Source organism: Elaeis guineensis, chromosome 11 (assembly GCF_000442705.2).
Source record: "Elaeis guineensis isolate ETL-2024a chromosome 11, EG11, whole genome shotgun sequence".
Classification (NCBI taxonomy): Eukaryota; Viridiplantae; Streptophyta; class Magnoliopsida; order Arecales; family Arecaceae; genus Elaeis; species Elaeis guineensis.
Window position 1 is genome coordinate 5,819,770 of NC_026003.2, and position 9,119 is coordinate 5,828,888.

A 9,119-nucleotide genomic window follows, 5' to 3' on the forward strand; every position below is an offset into this window, starting at 1 on the left:
ATAACCCCTTCAAATAATTAAAACAAGGCTATGTTAGGAACGGAAGAAGAACCTCATCCTAATATAACTAACATGAAAGTCCGATTATCTTGAGATCGGATTGGGGGAGAGGCCTTACAATGCCCTAATGCGCCCCCACAGCCATGTCAGGAACAGGAGGAGAACCTTGTCCTGACATGAGCAAAGTCAAAGGCCCGATTCTTTTAGACCGGATGGGGGGAGAGGCCTTACAACACCCTAATGTGCCCCCACAGCCATGTCAGGAATAGGAGGAGAACCTCATCCTGACATGAGCAAAGTCAAAGGCCCGGTTCTTTTAGATCGGATGGGGGGAGAGGCCTTACAACGCCCTAATGCGCCCCCACAGCCATGTCAGGAACAGGAGGAGAATCTCATCCTGACATGAGCAAAGTCAAAGGTCCGATTCTTTTAGATCGGATGGGGGGAGAGGCCTTACAACACCCTAATGTGCCCCCACAGCCATGTCAGAAATAGGAGGAGAACCTCATCCTGACATGAGCAAAGTCGAAGGCCCAATTCTTTTAGACCGGATGGGGGGAGAGACCCTTGTAGTGGCCCTTATGTGCCTCCGCGGTCCCATTAGGAACAGGAGGAGAATCTCATCCTAACCTGAGCTGAGATCGACTACGTCAGGAATGGAAGAAGAACCTCGTCCTGATGGTGATGAAACCCGACCGCCCAACAAGATCGAATGAAGGGGAAAGGCCCCTCAGCGGCACCTTCACACTTCTACGCAACCCCGCAAAAAGCAAGGGGAGGGCCCTCACTCTAAAAAGAGGAGGAAAATTAAAAAGGAAGAGCGACGAACTATGTCAGAAACAGATGAAGGACAAACCACACCAAAGACCTAAGAAACCTCGTCTCAACAAAGACGGAAAGTTTCTACCAAACACCCCCGGCCTCTAAGAAGGCTCTCGACACAGGTCAAGAAGACAGCGACGCCTCCGAAGTAATGCGGAGTTTGGACCATCAAGCTCGAGCCTACGGCCATGAACGACGAGGAAAGCAAACCAGCGCATCGATGACTGGGCACCTCCAAACGATGTCAACGTCGGACAAGTCGAACGACAAGAGAAGTTCGACGGACGATAATTTAATACAATATGCGGATGAGGTAACACAAAATCCCCTTTTCATTCCATTTGCGAAATATACACCACGAAGCCCAGAAGGCCAAAGGAAGAAAAGCAAAACGACAAAAGCGAGATAAAACAACAAAAAGAAAAATGTATACATGAAAAGACGGAAGGTCAAGAAGAGCCCTAGGGAAGCTCTGCTCCTTCTGACCTAGAATTATCTACTCCACCCCTTATCCAGGACTGCCTCAGATTCTCAACTTCTTCTTCTAGCTCTCTCTTTTTCGGCAGCACATCCTGGAGCGCCCGACGAAGTCACTGGCTTTCGGTCTCTGCCTCTCAACATCTCTTTCTCAGGACCTCAGATTTTGCCTCCGCATCTGTGACGGCCTGCTGCTCGTATGCCAGTTGGATCTTCAATTGTTGCAGCTCAGCCATCCTTTCCCCGAGGGTGACAGAAAGCCCTTCGACGGTTCCTCTTAGGGACTAGAGTTCATTAGAATCCCGAGCAGAAGTAAGCTGAGCCCTGTCAGCCAGCTGCCTCTGAAGACGGGCGACTTCGTCGGTCGCCACCCTGAGTCTCCCTTTATAGTCATCCACCTGCCTGCGCCAACCAGCCCGATGCACGTCGTGGCTCACCTCGGCATCCTGAAGCTGCTACTGAAGGTCGGAGACCTTCGACCACTCTCGATCGCCGTCGGCCCAAGCCAAGAGCCGGGACAAACTTCCTCCCAGCTGGCCGATTCTCTCCTTCGCAGCCGACAGTTCCACCCTGAGAGCACTAATCTTGGCAGCTTGAGCCCAAATTCGGTCGCTCGTGCTCTTATTGTATTCCTCAAGCTCCTTCACGAAGTCTGCCTTCCTCCGGTTATACTCCATGATCCCCTTCACGTGGAGATTCTGAAAGCGGGTGGCCTCCGTGGTGGCTTCAGAATGACCCTCTCTCAACCTGCGAAGCTCGCCTTCCATCTTCTTCGCCCCTTTTGTCAAGTGAAGAACTTCCTTCCTCAGTCGCCGGATCGTGGACTTCAGCGGGATCCCTAGGGGCAGGGGAAGTGCTTCGGTAGGGCACTGCCATTAGGAGACAAAAGCGTCAAGACGCGTCTCATCACAAAAAGAAAAGCAGAGAGAAGAAAGGAAGGAAGGAGAAGCCATCCATGACAAGAAATTCAAGTTTATTGATTGAATGATTCTTGAAGACAAAAAGGAAAAGAAAAACAGCAGTAAAAGAAAGATACAAGGTCGGAGGTCTCAGACCTCAGAAGCAGGAGTTGGAGAGCTCGGTGTTCCTGGAGGGGGGGCTGCGGCAGCAGTGGTAGCGGGAGAGAGACCGGCCTCGTCTTCAGGCTCCTCACCCAGGAAGCTGAGGTCGAGCTCCGAAAATTTCCTGACCACCTTCTCCTGGCAGAGCTCGAACCCCTTGATGAACGCCTCCTGGCCGAATTGGACATTCAGGTCCCTCATCTCCGTGGAGGCCTTGAACTCCTCTACCGCAAGAATCCTGGCCTCCGAGATCAGGACTGGAATCTGCTCAGCCAAATTGGCAACCTCGACCTCCGCCTTTCTCACCGTCTCCTCCAAGGTCTGCTTCTCTCCTCCCGGGCTTGTTTCTCTCTGTCCAGGGCCTCTTGGAGGGTGACTACTTCGGCTGCCTTTTCTTTGAGGCGAGCGACCTCGGCCTGGTGATGCTCCTCTACCTGGATGGCATCCCTCCTCGCCTGGTTCATCGCCTCGATATTGGCGAGGAGCTGGTGCCCAATCTGCAAGGGCGGCTAGGGGATCAGAACAAGGGTCGAATAGTCGGTTAAATGAAGATTTGTTTACCTCGAGGAAGGACCCTAGGGAGTCCCAAACCTGCTGCTCAGGATTGGCACGGTCGATCCTCTCGATGACTTCAGGTAGAATGCAGCCGTCGATCAACCACCTGATCAGGTCCCTGTCATTGAATGGATTCTCCGGCTCCTCTTTGGAACCGAGGGACTTGTCAGCGGTGGCTCGATGGCTACCCACCCTACGGGCCACCAACTTCCTTCTTCTTCCTCTCTCGACTATGGGTGCCTCCATGAGCGGACCCTCGAAACGGGGGCCCCAATCGGCGGACTCCTTGAAGAGGCCCGAGGAGCCATTGGTTCGGCATCCGAAGGAACGTCGATCATGAGGGCCGCTCGAATAGGCACGGCCAGGCTCGTCTCCTCCATCCTGGCCTTCTTTGCTGATCCAGAGACCGCGGCACCTTTTCTTTTGTGGGCCTTGAGGCCCCTGGCGAGCATCCGTGCTGCTTCGACGTCCATTCCTAAAAAAAAAAAAGGGGGAGAGATCAGAAATCAATAATGGGATGAAAAAAGGAGTGGCAAAAAAAAAAAAAAAGAAAGAAAAGAAAGAGAAGGAAGAAGGGAGAAGAAAAAGAAAGAAAAAGAAGAAGGACAGAAGAAAAGAAGAGAAAGGAAAGGATGAAGTACTCGCAGGATCCTGGGGGCTCAGGCCGATGTTGAACAAAAATTGCTCCCTCAGAAGGTTGGAAAGGGAAGGAGCGAAGTAGGCGAGAAGCTTTCGGGCAGCCTGAAGGTCGTCCTCTCCCAGGCTGGGAGCCCGACGGACAGAGTCCTCAGAGAGCCCCAAGGGGGCAGGCCCAGCCTCAGGGTCGGGCAGTGGACGAAGAGGTATTTCTCCTTCCAGTTGTGGATTGAAGAGGGAGCGCCTTTCAGCAATCCCTTTTTGCCAAACTGGGGGGAGAAATACCACCAGTCCTTTGCCGAAGGGTGATGCTTAAAAGTGTAAAAATGCCTAAACAAAGAAAGGGATGGCTGAACTTCAACTACATGGCAAAGGGAAAGAAACCCAATCAAGAACCTAAAGGAATTCGGAGCCACTAAAGCCAAAGAGATGTCTAAGAAGCGGAAAAGGGCACAACAAAGGGCGAAAGTGGAAGCCAGAGTCTGGCACAGAACGTCTCCTGATACAGGCAAAAGTGACCGGGTGGGGGAGTGCTAGCCCGGTCGGAGGGGCCAGGAAGCTCCAGGTCATACTCTGGAGGAACTCCGTACTGAACCCTTATCAGCAGGAGTTCATCCGGAGTCAAGGAGCAGGGAATGGCACCCGATGCAAAAACCGAGGAGGCCCCGCCCTAGGTACGGGTTCATCTACAGAATGGGGGACCTGGGGTGTTGAGGCGGAAGAACTCCCGGAACTGCCGGAAGTGAAAGTATCGGAAGACATTTCGAATACCTTCAAATGAAGACCCTGATGATCCAGAAGAAAATGGATAGGGCAAAGGATGAGAGATCACAGGAGACTAACTTAAAGGAATACAACATAAAAAAATGGTAAAGAAAAGGCCCCAAAGTGGCGGAAAGAAAAATGAAGGTTCTGGGACTAACCTAGATCGCTCTGAGGGATGTAGAGGGGCGAGGACAGGGATGACTCGAAGGACGCCTATGGCCCAGGAAGACGCCAAGAGAATCGGGGCTCTCGAAGAAAGGGCAGATACCGATAAAATTCTCAAGCGGAATAGGGCCCCTAAAGGCGGAAGGACGGGTTTAAATAGATCCTGGGATCCGGTCGTAATGATCGCGAATCCCCCCAGGCTGGCCCACGCTCGACAGTGTCCCACTCACCATGACAGGCGGCTAAAAGCGGCTGACGACTGACAGAGCCATTACTGCACCGTACCTGGGCCAGCGTATCGATGGGAATTTCGAAGGGTTCCTTCGTATCACTCCGATTCGAAAAGACTCCAGCATGCGCACATTTAATGCCAAAATATCTGAGGACGGCCGCGCACAAGATTCAAGGGGGCAACTTCGGCTGTGCAAACCTCTCTGTACTTTCTTCATTCGAAATTCAAACTCAAAAGTGGGGGGACTGGTGTTGGGTATAAAATACCCTCAGCCGAAGTTCTCAATGGGATTAACCCTCATGGGCCTCGTCCCCGACTCCGCTGCAGACAGACCTTGTCCGGACTCCTACGGGAGCCGGACTCCGCCCACAACTCCGACCGCAAGCAGACTCCACCCGAACTCCTACGGGAGCCAGGCTCCATCCCCAACTTCAACCGCAAGGAAGACTCCGCTCGGACTCCTACGGGAGCTGGGCTCCGTCACCAACTTCAACTGCTGGTAAGCTTCGTCCGGACTCCTACGGAGCCGGACTTCGCCCCTGACTTTAATTGCAGGAAGACTCCGCCCGGACCCCTACGGGAGCCGGGCCTCATCCCCGACTCCGTTGCAGACAGACCTCGTCTGGACTCCTACGGGAGCCGGACTCCACCCACAACTCCGACCGCAAGCAGACTCCGCCCGGACTCCTACGGGAGCCGGGCTTCGTCCACAACTCCAATCGCAAGGAAGACTCCGCCCGGACTCCTACGGGAGTCGGGCTCTGTCCCCAACTTCAACCGCAAGGAAGACTCCGCCCAGACTCCTACGGGAGCTGGGCTCCATCTCCAACTTCAACCGCAAGGAAGACTCCGCCCGGACTCCTACGGGAGCCGGGCTCCGTCTCCAACTTCAACTGCTGGTAAGCTTCGTCCGGACTCCTATAGAGCCGGACTTCACCCCTGACTTTAATTGCAGGTAGACTCCGCCCGGACTCCTACGGGAGCTGGGCTCCGTCACCAACTTCAACTACAAAGAAGTCTCCGCCCGGACTCCTACGGGAGCCAGGCTCCGTCCCCAACTTCAACCGCAAGGAAGACTCTGCCCGGACTCCTACGGGAGCCGGACTCCATCCCCAACTTCAACCCAAGGAAGACTCCGCCCGGACTCCTACGAGAGCCGGGCTCCGCCACCAACTTCAACTGCAAGGAAACTCCGCCCAGACTCCTACGGGAGCCGGGCTCTATCTCCAACTTCAACCACAAGGAAGACTCTGCCCGGACTCCTACGGGAGTCGGGCTCCATCCCCAACTTCAACCACAAAGAAGACTCCGCCCGGACTCCTACGAGAGCTGGGCTCCGTCACCAACTTCAACTCCGACGGACAGAGTTCCTCAGAGAGCCCCAAGGGGGCAGGCCCAGCCTCAGGGTCGGGCAGTGGATGAAGAGGTATTTCTCCTTCCAGTTGTGGATTGAAGAGGGAGCACCTTTCAGCAATCCCTTTTTGCCAAACTGGGGGGAGAAATACCACCAATCCTTTGCTGAAGGGTGATGCTTAAAAGTATAAAATGCCTAAACAAAAAAGGGATGGCTGAACTTCAACTACATGGCAAAGGGAAAGAAACCCAATCAAGAACCTAAAGGAATTCAGAGCCACTAAAGCCAAAGAGATGTCTAAGAAGCGGAAAAGGGCAACAACAAAGGGCGAAAGTGGAAGCCGAGTCCGGTACAGAATGTCTCCTGATACAGGCAAAAGCGATTGGGTGGGGGAGTGCTAGCCCGGTCGGAGGGGCCAGGAAGCTCCAGGTCATACTCTAGAGGAACTCCATACTGAACCCTTATCAGCAGGAGTTCATCCGGAGTCAAGAAGCAGGGAATGGCACCCGACGCAAAAATCGGGTGAGGCCCCGCCCTAGGTACGGGTTCATCTACAGAACGGGGGACCTGGGGTGTTGAGGTGGAAGAACTCCCGAAACTGCCGGAAGCGGAAGTACCGGAAGATATTTCGAATACCTTCAAATGAAGACCCTGATGATCTAAAGAAAATGGACCGGGCAAAGGATGAGAGATCACAGGAGACTAACTTAAAGGAATACAACAGAAAAAAATGGTAAAGAAAAGGCCCCTAAGTGGCGGAAAGAAAAATGAAGGTTCTGGGACTAACCTAGATCGCTCTGAGGGATGCAGAGGGGCGAGGACAGGGATGACTCGAAGGACGCCTATGGCCCAGGAAGACGCCAAGAGAATCGGGGCTCTCGAAGAAAGGGCAGATACCGATAAAATCTCAAGCGGAATAGGGCCCCTAAAGGCGGAAGGACGGGTTTAAATAGATCCTGGGATCCGACGCCGTAATGATCGCGAATCCCCCAGGCCGGCCAGCGCTCGACACTATCCCACTCACCATGACAGGCGGCTAAAAGCGGCTGATGACTGACAGAGTCATTACTGCACCGTACCTGGGCCAGCGTATCGATGGGAATTTCGAAGGGTCCCTTCATATCACCCTGATTCGAAAAGACTCCAGCATGCGCACATTTAATGCCAAAATATCTGAGGACGGCCGCGCACAAAATTCAAGGGGGCAACTTCGGCTGTGCAAACCTCTCTGTACTTTCTTCATTCGAAATTCAAACTTCGAAAGTGGGGGACTGGTGTTGGGTATAAAATACCCTCAGTCGAAGTTCTAACGGGATTAAACCTCACGGGCCTCGTCCCCGACTCCGGCTGCAGACAGACCTTGTCCGGACTCCTACGGGAGCCGGACTCCGCCCACAACTCCGACCGCAAGCAGACTCCGCCCGAACTCCTACGGGAGCCAGGCTCCATCCCAACTTCAACCGCAAGGAAGACTCCGCCCTGGACTCCTACGGGAGTTGGGCTCCGTCACCAACTTCAACTGCTGGTAAGCTTCGTCCGGACTCCTACGGGAGCCGGACTTCGCCCCTGACTTTAATTGCAGGAAGACTCCGCCGGACCCCTACGGGAGCCGGGCCTCGTCCCCGACTCCGGTTGCAGACAGACCTCGTCTGGACTCCTACGGGAGTCGGACTCCACCCATAACTCCGACCGCAAGCAGACACCGCCCGGACTCCTATGGGAGCCGGGCTTCGTCCACAACTCCAACCGCAAGGAAGACTCCGCCCGGACTCCTACGGGAGCGGGCTCTGTCCCAACTTCAACTGCAAGGAAGACTCCGCCCGAACTCCTACGGGAGCTGGGCTCCGTCTCCAACTTCAACCGCAAGGAAGACTCCGCCCGGACTCCTACGGGAGCCGGGCTCCGTCCCCAACTTCAACTGCTGGTAAGCTTCGTCCGGACTTCTACGAGAGTCGGACTTCACCCCTGACTTTAATTGCAGGCAGACTCGCCCGGACTCCTACGGGAGCTGGGCTCCGTCACCAACTTCAACTACAAAGAAGACTCCGCCCGGACTCCTACGGGAGCCGGGCTCCGTCCCAACTTCAACCGCAAGGAAGACTCTGTTCGGACTCCTACGGGAGCCGGGCTCCATCCCCAACTTCAACCGTAAGGAAGACTCCGCCCGGACTCCTACGGGAGCCGGGCTCCATCACCAACTTCAACTGCAAGGAAAACTCCGCCCGGACACCTACGGGAGCCGGGCTCCGTCTCCAACTTCAACCACAAGGAAGACTCTGCCCGGACTCCTACGGGAGTCGGGCTCCATCCCCAACTTCAACCACAAAGAAGACTCCGCCCGGACTCCTACGGAGCCAGGCTCCGTCACCAACTTCAACTGCTGGTAAGCTTCGTCTAGACTCCTACGGGAGCCGGACTTCTCCCCTGACTTTAATTGTAGGAAGATTCCGCCCGGACCCCAACTGGAGCCGGCCTCATCCCCGACTCCGACTGTAGACAGACCTCGTCCGGACTCCTACGGGAGCCGGACTTCGCCCATAACTCCGACCGCAAGCAGACTCCGCCCGGACTCCTACGGGAGCCGGGCTCCGTCCCCAACTTCAATCGCAAGGAAGACTCCACCCTGACTCCTACGGAGCCGGGCTCCGTCACCAACTTCAACTGCTGGTAAAGCTTCGTCCGGACTCCTACGGGAGCCAGACTTCACCCTGACTTTAATTGCAGGCAGACTCCGCCCGGACTCCTACAGGAGCCGGGCTCCATCACCAACTTCAACTACAAGGAAGACTCCGCCCGGACTCCTATGGGAGCTGGGCTCCGTCCCCAACTTCAATAGCAAGGAAGACTCCGCCGGACTCCTACGGGAGCCGGGCTTCGTCCCTAACTTCAACTGCAAGGAAGACTCCGCCCGGACTCCTACGGGAGCCGGGCTCTGTCACCAAATTCAACTGCAAGGAAGACTCCGCCCGGACCCTACGAGAGGGGCTCCATCCCAACTTCAATCGCAAGGAAGACTCCGCCCGGACTCCTACGAGTCGGGCTCCGTTGCCAA